The following is a 12,572-nucleotide window of genomic DNA, read 5'->3' as shown; positions in this document are numbered from 1 at the left end:
GGAGAAGCTTAGATGTTCAAATGGCAATGATGCCTTACAACATAGATCCTGTATCCTAGGCTGTTTGCATCATTGTGTAATATGGACTTGCTCAGACAGGTCCAGTTTATCATGAGTCACAGGTCACTTTCATTCATGCTGGAGAGCCTCTCTACCCATGCCAGCGATGCCAGCCAGTCTTAGTTGGCCTTTGCTGGGGGGTTTGCCAACCCACTTTTCTTACAAGCTAATTTCCTAGCTTCTGTGTAAGCCCCCCCAGATCTCACTCTCTTCTCTCCTGCCTCAACTCTACTGAGATTTGTGGTCCCAGAAATCTTTTCAGGGAGCTGGAGGATGATCTACCTTCTTAAATCTCCTGCTATGAGTACTGTAGCCTCTGCCTCAGAAGAATGATGGAACTTTCCTTCCTGTTCTATAAAATGGCTGGAAACCAGGCTCTGGATCCCTGTAGCAGGAAGTGATCGGAACCCTTGCATCACAGAGTTCAGTCTGCAGCTGATGTATCCTCCCAGTGGGTTCAACTGGTACCAGCAGCTACTGGGGTCGTGTGGGCACCCACCATTTCTGTCCCTGGATGAGGAATTTCACAGACAAACAGACAGCAGTAAGCAAAGTGAGGGGATTTACTAGGAAAATACACTTCCAAAGACAGAAGCAAGCAGGCCAGACCTCGGGGAAAGTTTAGAAGCTCAAATGACCTTGTGGATTGCATCTAAACTGTGCTCCAGCTACCGAATGGCCGATTGCACTTTTTTCTTTCCAGCTCAGGGAGCGTTCGAGTGATTTGATGTTTTCACATTTGCCAATACTCTCTGGAGTGTGGGAGGTGGAGTAAGGCATGGGCGCTCATCTGTACTTCTGCTTTCTCCGTCTCCATTTTTTATTTTTTATATATTTGCCATCTCTCAAGTTTATTATCGAAATATAAAACCATTAAAACTTCCTGAAGATTGTGCTCTCAGCTCCTTGCCACCTCAGGGTAGCAGTGCCTCAGGGCAGGATGGAACTCAGAGAAGGAACCCAAAGACCCCATGAGACGTCAGGGTCCCAGCACTACTGTGTACTATATCGCTGGGCACAGGTCCTCCGAAGATTGGGTGCATCTTTGTTAATTTCTTTTGTACTCTTGCAGGGACTGGAGGACTGCTGAGTAAGAAGAAGGAGGAAATGTCGAGTTGTCGTATTTATTTTCTCACTGCCGTGAGCTGACAGGAAGCCACTTGAGGCAGGAGGGATTTATTCTGAGTCACAGGGCAGACGATGAAGTCCGTCATGGAGAGGAGGGTGTGATAATGTGTAGTTGAACCAGAGAATGTGGCAACTGGTTACTTTGAGTGGGCAGTCAAGAAGTAGAGGAGCAGGAAATGTGGCCGGAGTATTGTAGATGTAACCAACCGTCTTATTAAATAAGAAACACAGAACCAATGTAAAGAAGAAAGCCAAGAGGTCAGAGCTCAGAGCTAAAACCTTACCCTTCCTCCTGCGGTGGTCCTACCTCTCCGAAAGAGACCTACTTCCTGTGTGTTTGTCTTGATATAGTCTTTCTGTTCTGCCTTCTCATTGGTTGTAAACCCAAACACATGACTGCCTGTCTGTACAGACCTCCAGGTCTTTTATGGTATATGGTATTGAGATTAAAGGTGTATGTCTCCAATGCTGGCTGTATCCTTGACCACACAGAGATCTACCTAGCTCTTCTAGCAAGTGCTGGGATTAAAGGCGTGCGCCACGAACGCCCAGCTCTGCTATGGCTTGCTATTAGCTCTGACCCCCGGGCAACTTTATTTATTACCATTCAATTAAAATCACATTTCAGTACAAATAAAATGCCACCATAGAGTATAATTCTCACGACCTGCCCCGCTCCCCCAATGCCTCACTGTCACTGTCACCAGCTAGCCTTTACCTCTTGAAGGTTTCACAGCCACCACAGACAGCGGAGCTAGCTGGGGACCAACTGTTCAAGCATGTGATCCTATGGAGGGTGGCATGCTACATACAAACCACGATGGTCGCTGTCTTCACATAGATTGATGCTAGCACAGCTCATATAAGAAATGTCCTCAGCCTGGTGGCCACGCCTTTAATCCCAGCACACTGGAGGCAGAGCCAGGCAGATCTCTGTGAGTTTGAGGCCAGCCTGGTCTACAGAGCGAGATCCAGCACAGGCACTAAAACTACAGAGAAACCCTGTCTCAGAAGAACACCCCCCACCCCGCCCAAAAAAAAAAAAAAAAAAAAAAAAAAAAAAGAAAAAGAAAAAGAAATGTCCTCTACTGTGTTCAACTTGGAGCTTCTTCAGACTATGGCTTGTTTTGTTTCCTTCTGGAGCTTTGCCTTCCGGTCTGTTTCTCCCCATGTGAGTTATTTTCTCCTTACTCTGTCTAACCACCTGAAAGGATGGTGGAGCCACTCAGTTCATGGCAATGGAAGCATCTAACAAAAGCTGGTGGGCTAGGAAGCAGCCAGAGGCCAGGCACAACCTTCCAAGGCCCATCGCTAGTTACCCACTTGATGGAGCGGTCAGCCTCTGTCTGACAGTGGTGTTTTCCCAATGGTCACAACAGCCTTTCCTGGAGAGGCATCACCAGGCAACGTATGGATCATTGAATGGGATTTTGCATGTCAACTTTGCATGAAAGTCTGTCTGCATAATTTTTTTTCTTCCTCAGGCACGACCCCTCAATTCGGGCGCTTCCTGCTTTTCAGAGTTATGAGCCATGGTCTTGATATGTTATCTAGCCTGTCATGTTCTGTTGTAGCAATAGAAACTGGATTAAGACAGCATGTGTAAGGCAGGAAAACAGAGTGCTCTATATTATAGTGAAAGAGGGGAGGAGAGGACCACAGAGGCAAGGGGGAACTTCATGCCCACTAGGTCTAGTGCAGGCTAGGAAGTCTCCCTCCAACCCCAGCTGGTCTTACACACACCAGGCTCTTGTCTTTTGCTGCACGTGATAACATTGTGTACTTTAATCAGCGTTTAAGATGACCCAAACAGTGGTCATGTAAGTCTTCTTTCCTTAGCCCATGATAGATCAAATAGTGGAAACAGGAAATGTGTGAGTTGCTTCTCTGTAGTCAGAAGTGGAAAGGAGATGCACAGGAAGTGAAAGGGAGATCTGAAACATCGTGAGAACTAGTGTGGTCTTCAGAGATCTCAGACTGAAATATAAAAACACTTAAAAACATTTCATTATTTTAAGTGTGTGGGTGTTTTGCCTGCATGTATGTCTGTGAACCATGTATGTGTAGCATGAATCTTAAAAGGTCTTATTAATAAAATCAAACCTGAAGCCAGGTATTGGGGTGAATGCTGGAAGATCAGAGAAGCAGAACAAGCCACAGCCACATCACCTTGCCAATTCTTCAGCTGATCCTGTTTCCTCAGACTGAAAGCCTCTGAGTCCTCATACAAATGGATCTCAGCTGAACTGCTGTTCAAAAGCCTAAAAGCTTAACCAGGCTCTAGTTCCTGGTTTTCACACCTTACATACCTTTCTGCTTCCTGCCATCACTTCCTGGGATTAAAGGCATGTGTCACCATGCCTGGCTGTTTCCAGTGTGACTTTGAACTCCGAGATCCAGACAGATTTCTGGCTCCAGAATGCTAATATTAAAGGTGTGTGTGCCACCATTTTCTGGCCTTTATGTCTATCTAGTGGCTGTTCTGTTCCCTGACCCCAGATAAGTTTATTGAAGTGCACAATATATTGGGGAACACAATATGACCACATGTATGTGTCTGATAGAAGACATTGGATCCCCTGGAATTGAAGTTACAGGCAGTTATGAGCCACCATGTGGGTGCTGAGAATGGAACCCAGGTCCTGTGGAAGAGTAGCCAGTGCTCTTAACCACTGAGCCCCTCCCATTTTTTTTTTTTTTTTAAGAAATAATACAACTTTTTTGAATTCTTACAATGTAGTGAACAGCACATGAAAAGAAATCATCTGGAAACTTCTATTTTATTGTGTCTTTCTTTTTACTGTATATCATACAAGACGGTGGGTTTCATTCAGTATGTCATCTTCATACATGTGTAGACGGTACTTTTGTTTTACCCCCTCTGCATTCCTCATACTCAGCCCTCTCCTCTCTTGCTGTGCCATTCCTAGTCCCCCACAGCCCCTTTTCTAATGGCCCCCATGTTTTCTTTTTTCTTTTTTTCTAAATTCCTCTGAGGAGAGAAGACAAAGGACGTGTCTTTCTGAGTATGGCTTATTTTGCTTAGCATAGTGATCGTTAGCTCTAGTCCTTATTCCTATGAATAACAGGATTTTTTTTTTTGACCAAGATAGTTCTAGTTTGCATTTCTCTGATGGCCAATGAGAGAACAGCCCTTCTTTCTTTTTGCAGAAATCTAGATGGATTAGCAAACAGTTGAACTCAATGTTGAGAGAAAATGCAGTAATATTTAATGATGGGTAATCCTCTAGAAATTGCCTTGAGAATAGGGAACCTGTCTGAATTTGGTATTTCCCTGTCTCTATGCTTGTCCTTTGCTCATAGAGAGTACTTAGTAAATGTTTATTGACTAAATTAATGAGACTCAGCCAGTGTGTCAAGAAGCAATAGTCTCCAATGTGTATTTTATGGAGTATATGGACTGATAGGTTTTTGATTCAGCCATACAAATATCTTTTATTTATGTAAAATGGTCTCTATTATTATTATTATTATTATTATTATTATTATTATTATTTTGGTTTTTCCAGATAGGGTTTCTCTGTCTAGTTTTAGTGCCTGTCCTGGAACTCACTCTGTAGCTCAGGCTGGCCTCGAACTCACAGAGATCCGCCTAGCTCTGCCTCCTGAGTGCTAGGATTAAAGGCATGGGCCACCACCGCCCGGCTGGTCTCCATATTAATATGGATTTTTTCCCTCATCTTTTACTAGGTGTGCTTCAGCAGGGCACAGATTTTATCAATTTAAACTGCTGCCGTATTCAGTGTTTGTGGCAAAGGGATCCTTGACAGGCTGATGAAAGCTAGAGCTGATGGCATGTGAGTCTTAAGTTTTTCTTAGAGCAGGACAGTACACATACCTGTGTTGCGACAGAGTGGGCAGAATCAGCCTTTTGCAGCAGATGCCTTCTGTTTGCACATTGGTTCATTTGTAAATGTGACCCCCCATTAGCTCAGTGTTGTGTACATAGGTATAATCTGTGTGTACAGTACATTTAGCAACATCTGTAAAATTGCATAGGTGGTCAACATGGCTTAAGTACAACCTTTAATTCTATTATTGTTACTGGCTTTACACTATCCTTATCAATTCCTACCTGTGTTTTCAGTGTCTATCATAGAAATTCTGACATGAACTTGGCTTCAGTGCATGGCAAATAATAATGGAATGCAAAAAGCATCAGTCAGGTTTTAGGCCAGTCTTCATCCCTTGTGGTTAGAAAATAAGGTCCTTTCCAGGAAAGGCGCAAAACTACACAGAGAAACCCTGTCTTGAAAAACCAAAAAAAAAAAAAAAAAAAAAAGAAAATAAGGTCTTGAGTTAAAATAGCAACTGTAACATAAACAGCCAGCTTTGGTGGTTTTAGGGGCACTAAAGGACCTACACAGGTGGTCATTCAGGACCCATCCTGGGCTTGGTGTCATGACAAGCCAGTGATATCACCCCTGATTTATTTTTGTCCCAGTGAGGTGGTATTGTTTTAGAAGTTCGCATGTCAACCCCCCCGGTGTGTGTGTGTGTGTGTGTGTGTGTGTGTGTATGTTCTAGTTGTGATTTAGTTGGTTTAAATAATACATTACATGGTTTAAATGTGTGTCTGAGAATGTGGGCTTTAGAGTTTAAGTTTCTCCCTGCCCCCCACCCCATAGATTTAATTGTCAACTTGATACAACTTAGAGTCACTGGGGGAAGAATGTCAGTGAGGGGTTGTCAGGTTGTCTGCACTGGGCTAGTCTGTGAGGAATGGTCTTAGTTAGTTGAGGTGGCAAGACCCAGCCCGCTGCGGGTGGTACTGTTGTAAGGCTGGTCCCTGAACTATGCACAAGTGGAAAGCTAGTGAAACGTTCTCCATGCATGCCTTTCTTCTCTTTGCTCTTAGACGTGATGTGACCAGTGGCCTCGAGGTCCCACCTTAGCTTCTCTGCAGTGATGAACTGGAACTTGGAATTGTAAGCTGAGTAAACCTTTTCTCCCTGAAATTGCTTTTTGTCTGGGTATTTTATCACAGCAATGGAAATGAAACCAGGACAGTGGTGTACACGTGTGTGTATGTGTGTGTGTGTATATGTGTGTGCATGAGTGTATGGATGTGTGTGTGTGTGTGTGTGTGTGTGTGTGTGTGTGTGTGTACCAGGGAAGGACTTATGGTATTTTCTGTTTTTAATTTTAATTTTTACTTTATGGATATGGATGTTTTGCCTGCATGTATGTATGTGCACCATGTGCGTGCCTGGACTCTTGTAGGCCAGAAGAGGGAGTCATACCCCTCAGAATTGGAGTTACACATGGCTTCCTATGTGGATGCTAGAGATCTGAACTTAGTTTCTCATGTTTGTGCAGCAAGCACCCATACCCAGAGCCATTGTCCCAATCCTTAAAATTTGTCTCGACTCAATCAATGAAGCTTATGATACTTCTCAAGTTAAATAACCACACCGAGTCATGATTCCCACATTTGTAAATGTGGGGTTAATAACGGTAGTGTCCTCATCTAGCTGCCGATGGTCATAGGATAGGTTAAAACGCACAGGCAGCATTTATCTTTGGCTCTGGCAGTTCAAAATTGTTCAGTAATCGCCAGCTGTTATTATTTTTATCTCTAGTAAGTCTACTGGCTTTTCTGTCATTTAATCTCCCGTGGAAGAGATGTCAGTCTCATAGATAGCCATTTGCAAGAGCTAAATCACCAAGGCGCTGGCTCTGCCTTGGCAATGCCCTTTAAGGCCTGGGTGATCTTTCTATGAGCTGAATCTAAGCACGTGACAGAGGGGCATGAGGGAGGCACAGTCCCACACTTCTTGACTAGAAGTCAAGCCCACTCCGATGTGAGCAGGGAAGATAACCCGTAGGCTGATAAAGTGGCACAGATCGGCACCCACCTGCAACCAGACCTCGTGCAAATCCAGTCCTCCAGAACAGCCTTTTAGTGGCAACTGTCCTACAGGTGATGCCGGATTCAGGGTCCCACAGAGGGACACCTGGCACAGAGACAGAACCGTGTTTCACATCCCTGTGCCTACTTCTGTGTGTGAGTGCACATAAAATGCACATCCTCACATGTATTTTAAGGAACCAGAAAATTCGAGTTTCAAAAAATTTTTCTTTTGGTGTGTACGGAGGGTGTGCAGGGTGTGTGTGCGTGTTCCAGTACACATACATAGCATGACATCTGTGGTGTTGGTACGAGGTCAACACAGAGCATTAGTCCTCAACATCCAACTTATTTGAGGCAGAGTCTCTCCTTCACTTTTGAGTACGCCAGGCTAGCTCACCTATGGGCGTCCCTGGCGTCTCCAGCCTCTGTTCCCATCTTGCGACAGGAGCTCTTGGATTACAGAAGCACACCAGCAGGTCCAGTCTTATGTGGGTTTTGGGGATTCAAGCTGAGGTCTTCAGACTTGTGTGGCAAATACATCCCCCACTGGGCCATCTCTTTAGCCGTGTTTGTGTTTAAAAATCTCGCTAGAGTCGGTTTAAAGCCATTTTAGAGAGAACTTCAGCTGAGGCCGTAACGCGAATGCTCGTTTCTAAGCAGAACACAGGTTTTGTTTGATTTCTCTTAGTCAAAGGAAAGATGGTGGCAATAGAGTTGCAATACAAAGCGTTCTTGTCTTGTTTCGGCGCTGTAGTGTAACAGTTCGTCTTGTCTTATTTAGCTATCAGAAATTAGACGATGTACATGCGAGTCTACATTGGAGGCAGGAGGTTTGGGCAGCAGTCTACCCTGTCTCCTTCATTCTCACTAAAAGGAAATCTGTTTGAACTTGACATCAATCAGAATCGCACACTGACATCTCACAAGGCCCCGTGCAAGCTCTTCCCCAGTTTAAAAAAATCTCTATTATCTTCAGCCACTTGAAACAAAATTGGTTGTTTTAGTCCAGAATTCTGCAATCTAACGACCAATGCTTTGAGCATCAACCCCTTTGATATTGTCTTTAAACATTTGTAAACAACTTTAGATCGTGTGGGCTTTTTTTCCACTGGACATGCCAGGCGAATATTTTGATTCAGAGGTCGGCATTCCATTGCATCAGCAATACATTGTGGTGGGAGGAAAAACAAGTGGCACTTTGTATTTCTTACATGGGATGTGGAGTGGGTGCAAAATGTTTCTGAGGAGTATTTTCCTAGGCAGAACAACTTAGTGTCTGAATACTGAATGTGATACATCATCCCAAAGAAAAACATCTCTCCCCTTTGAGATGGAGCTTCTGTGAGGTCACTCTTAACCTTGATGGACTCCAGCACATCAGGGGAAATGTTACAATTAAAAACTCATTTCATAGCAGCTGATTAGGCCTTGATTCACAATTATCCCATCTTTCAAAAGTCTCGTCTGTCTGAGCATTTGGAAAATGTGATAGCTTCATTATTTGTTTTATTTCCAAAGTTAGGGCTTCAGAAGAACTGCACAAACTTTCCCAATCATGCAGGAAGTCATGAATAAAACATGCACATCCAGAATTTTAAATTAGAGTAATTAGACCATATTAGAATCCAAAAAAAAAAAAGAAAGAAAGAAAGAAAAAGATTTAACATCCATGTCAGTGTGAGGAAAGATGCCCTTCATTAAATATCATCTTCCTGTCCAACATTTTAAACTGCCACTTTTAATGTAGCATGAGAAAAATAATTACTATGTACTGTGATAAAGATAATTTTTTAAAAAGTAAATGTTAGAATATCCAGGCCACAACATTTCCAGACTTGAAAGATTTTTCCTATAAATTATTTGAAATTGGATAAGCAATATATTGAAATTGACACCAATATTTCAGGACTAATTCTCATAAGTAAATGATACTCTTCAGTATCATCTTTAATGACACCAATCAAGGGTGTGTGTGTGTGTGTGTGTGTGTGTGTGTGTGTGTATTCAAAGTGATATATCACCCCAAAGGAAAACAGTGTGATGTCACTTTCTTACCCTTGATAAGTGTTCACACACACACACACACACACACACACACACACACACACACAGCTGGGTTGGGGAATCTTCCCTGGACACAGCCCGCTTTGTCTGTTTAACCCTTCCATCTACCCTGAGCGGCACAGAATTCAAGGCTGTACCTATCTCCTTCACAGTGGCATAGTTAACGCAACACTACTGCAGTCCTAGGCTATTTGATTTCTCCTTACTGCACAGTCTGTGAGAGATTCCCCATTGCTCACAACGTCAGCTCAGCTCTCCAATGGAGAGCTTCCTGTAGCTCTTCCAGCTCCTTAAGACGTAAGACTCAGTGCGCCCCTCCCTATCAGAGCCCCACTAGCTGACCAGAAGGCAGGGCTCCTGCCAGCAGGCAGACCATTCCAGCTCCACCACCATCACCACGACCCATCAGACCCTGTAATTTACAAATGCCACCCTGCCCCCCCCCCCCCCCAACGCAAGCGTCCACCAGGGCATCAGCGACCCCTGGAGGCACTGACGCCGCCTGCACTGACTGGAGGAAGAGATGGGTAGTCGGCAGTGTAAGAATACATTCAACAACATGAAGAGCAATATGGCACCACCAGAACCTAAAGGCTCTACAACAGCAGCAAGACCTGAACATCCCAACAAAGAAGAAGCAGAAGAAAACAACCTTAAAAATAACTTTATGAAGATGATACAGGCCTTTAAAGAGGAGATGAGAAATTCCCTTAAAGAAATCAAGGAAAAGACAAAGAAAAAAATTGGAAAAAAATATTAATAAATCCCTTAAAGAAAGCCATGAAAACCCAGAAAAAGCAATCAAACAGGTGAAGGAAACAGTTCAAGACTTGAAAATTAAAATAGAAACAATAAAGAAAATACAAACCGAGGGAATTCTGGAAATGGAAAATCTGGGTAAAGGAACTACAGCAAGTATAACCAACAGAATACAAGAGATGGAATAAAGAATCTCTGGTGTTGAAGATACTATAGAGGAAACAGATTCATTAGTCAAAGAAAACATTAAAGCCAACAAAGTCATAACACAAAACATTCAGGAAATCTGGGACACCATGAAAAGACTAAACCTAAGAATAATAGGGATAGAAGAAGGAGAAGAATACCAGTTCAAAGGAACAGAAAATATATTCAAGAAAATCATAGAAGAAAACTTTCCCATCCTAAAGAATGAAATACTTATGAAGATACAAGAAGCTTACAGAACACCGAATAGACTGAATCCCCCCAAAAGTCCCCTTGCAACATAATAATCAAACCACTAAACATATAAAACAAAGAAAGAGTATTAAGAGCTGCAAAGGAAAGAGGCCAAGTAACATATAAAGGCAGGCCTATCAGAATAACACCTGACTTCTCAATAGAGACTCTGAAAGCCAGAAGGACCTGAACTGATGTTATGCAGACACCAAGAAACCACTGATGCCAGCCCAGACTACCATGCCCAGCAAAACTTTCATTCACCATAGACAGAGAAATCAACATATTCAATGACAAAAACAGATTTAAACAATACCTATCCACAAATCCAGCCCTACAGAAAGCACTAGAAGGAAAACTTCAACCCAAAGAAGTTAGACACACCCACTAAAACATAGGAAGTATGTAATCACATAGCAACAAATTCCAAATAACGGAAACACACACATACTACTACAAAAAATAACAGGAATTAACAATTTAAATAGAACTATAACCCCTAAGGAAATAGAAGCAGTCATTAAAAGTTTCCCAACCAAAAAAAGTCCAGGGTCAGATGGTTTCAGTGCAGAATTCCACCAGAATTTCAAGGAAGAGCTAATACCAATACTTCTCAAAGTGTTCCACACAATAGAAACAGAAGGAACACTGTCAAACTCTTTTTATGAGGCTATATCTACCCTGATACCCAACCACACAAAAATGCAACAAAGATAGAGAATTACAGACCAATGTCCCTCATGAACATTGATACAAAAATACTCAATAAAATACGGGCAAACTGAATCCAAGAAAACACACACACACACACACACACACACACACACACACACACACAAATCATCCATCATGATCAAGTAGGCTTCATCCCAGAGATGCAGGGATAGTTCAATATAAGAAAATCTATCAATGTAACCCACCATATAAACAAATTGAAAGAAAAAAATATGATCATCTCATTAGATGTTGAAAAAGCCTCTGATAAAAATCCAACACCCCTTCATGATAACAGTTTTGGAGAGATCAGAGATACAAGGAACATACCTAAATGTAATAAAGGCAACTTCCAGCAAGCCAACTGCCAACATCAAATTAAATTCCACTAAAATCAGAAACAAGACAAGGCTGTTCACTCTCTCCTTATCTATTCAATACAGTACTTGAAGTTCTAGCTAGAGCAATGAGACAATAAAAGGAGATCAAGGGGATACAAATTAGAAAGGATGAAGTCAAACTTTTCCTATTTACAGATAATATGAGAGTATGCAAAAATGACTACAAAAATTCTACCAGGGAACTCCTACAGCTGATAAACACTGTCAGTAATGTGGTGGGATAAAAGATTAATTAAAAAAAATCAGTAGTCCTCCTATATACAAATGATAAATGAGCTGAAAAAGAAATCAGAGAAATATCACTTTTTACAATAGCCACAAATAACATAAAATATCTTGGTGTAACTCTAAGCAAACAAGTGAAAGACCTGTATCACAAGACTTTAAGTCTTTGAAGAAAGAAACTGAAGAAGATAGCAGAAAATGGAAAGATTTCCAATGCTCATGGATAGGTAGAATCAACGTAATAAAAATGGCAATCCTACCAAAAGCATTCTACAGATTCAATGCAATCCCCATCAAAATCCCAACACAATTCTTCACAGACCTGGAAAGAACAATACTCAACTTCATATGGAAAAACAAGAAACCCAGGATAGCTAAAACAATCCTGTACAATAAAGGAACTTCTGGAGGCATCACCATCCCTGACTTCAAGCTCTACTATAGATCTATAGTAATAAAAACAACTTGTTATTGGCATAAAAACCTACATGTGGACCAATGGAAATGAATTGAAGACTCTGACATTAATCCACACACTTATGAACACCTGATTTTTGTCAAAGAAGCCAAAACTATACAATGGAAAAAGAAAGCATCTTCAACAAATGGTGCTGGCATAACTGGATGTCAACATTGTAGAAGATTGCAAATAGATCCATATCTGTCACCATGCACAAAACTCAAGTCCAAGTGGATCAAAGACCTCAACATAAATCCAGTTTTACTGAACCTGACAGAAGAGGAAGTGGGAAGTAGCCTTGAATGCATTGGCACAGAAGACTACTTCCTAAATATAACACCAGTAGCACAGACACTGAGAGAAACAATTATTAAATGGGACCTCCTGAAAGTGAAAAGCTTCTGTAAGGCAAAGGACATGGTAAATACGACAAAACGACAGTCTA

This window comes from Peromyscus leucopus, chromosome 19 (assembly GCF_004664715.2).
Source record: "Peromyscus leucopus breed LL Stock chromosome 19, UCI_PerLeu_2.1, whole genome shotgun sequence".
NCBI lineage: Eukaryota > Metazoa > Chordata > Mammalia > Rodentia > Cricetidae > Peromyscus > Peromyscus leucopus.
This window is presented reverse-complemented; position numbering follows the sequence as displayed.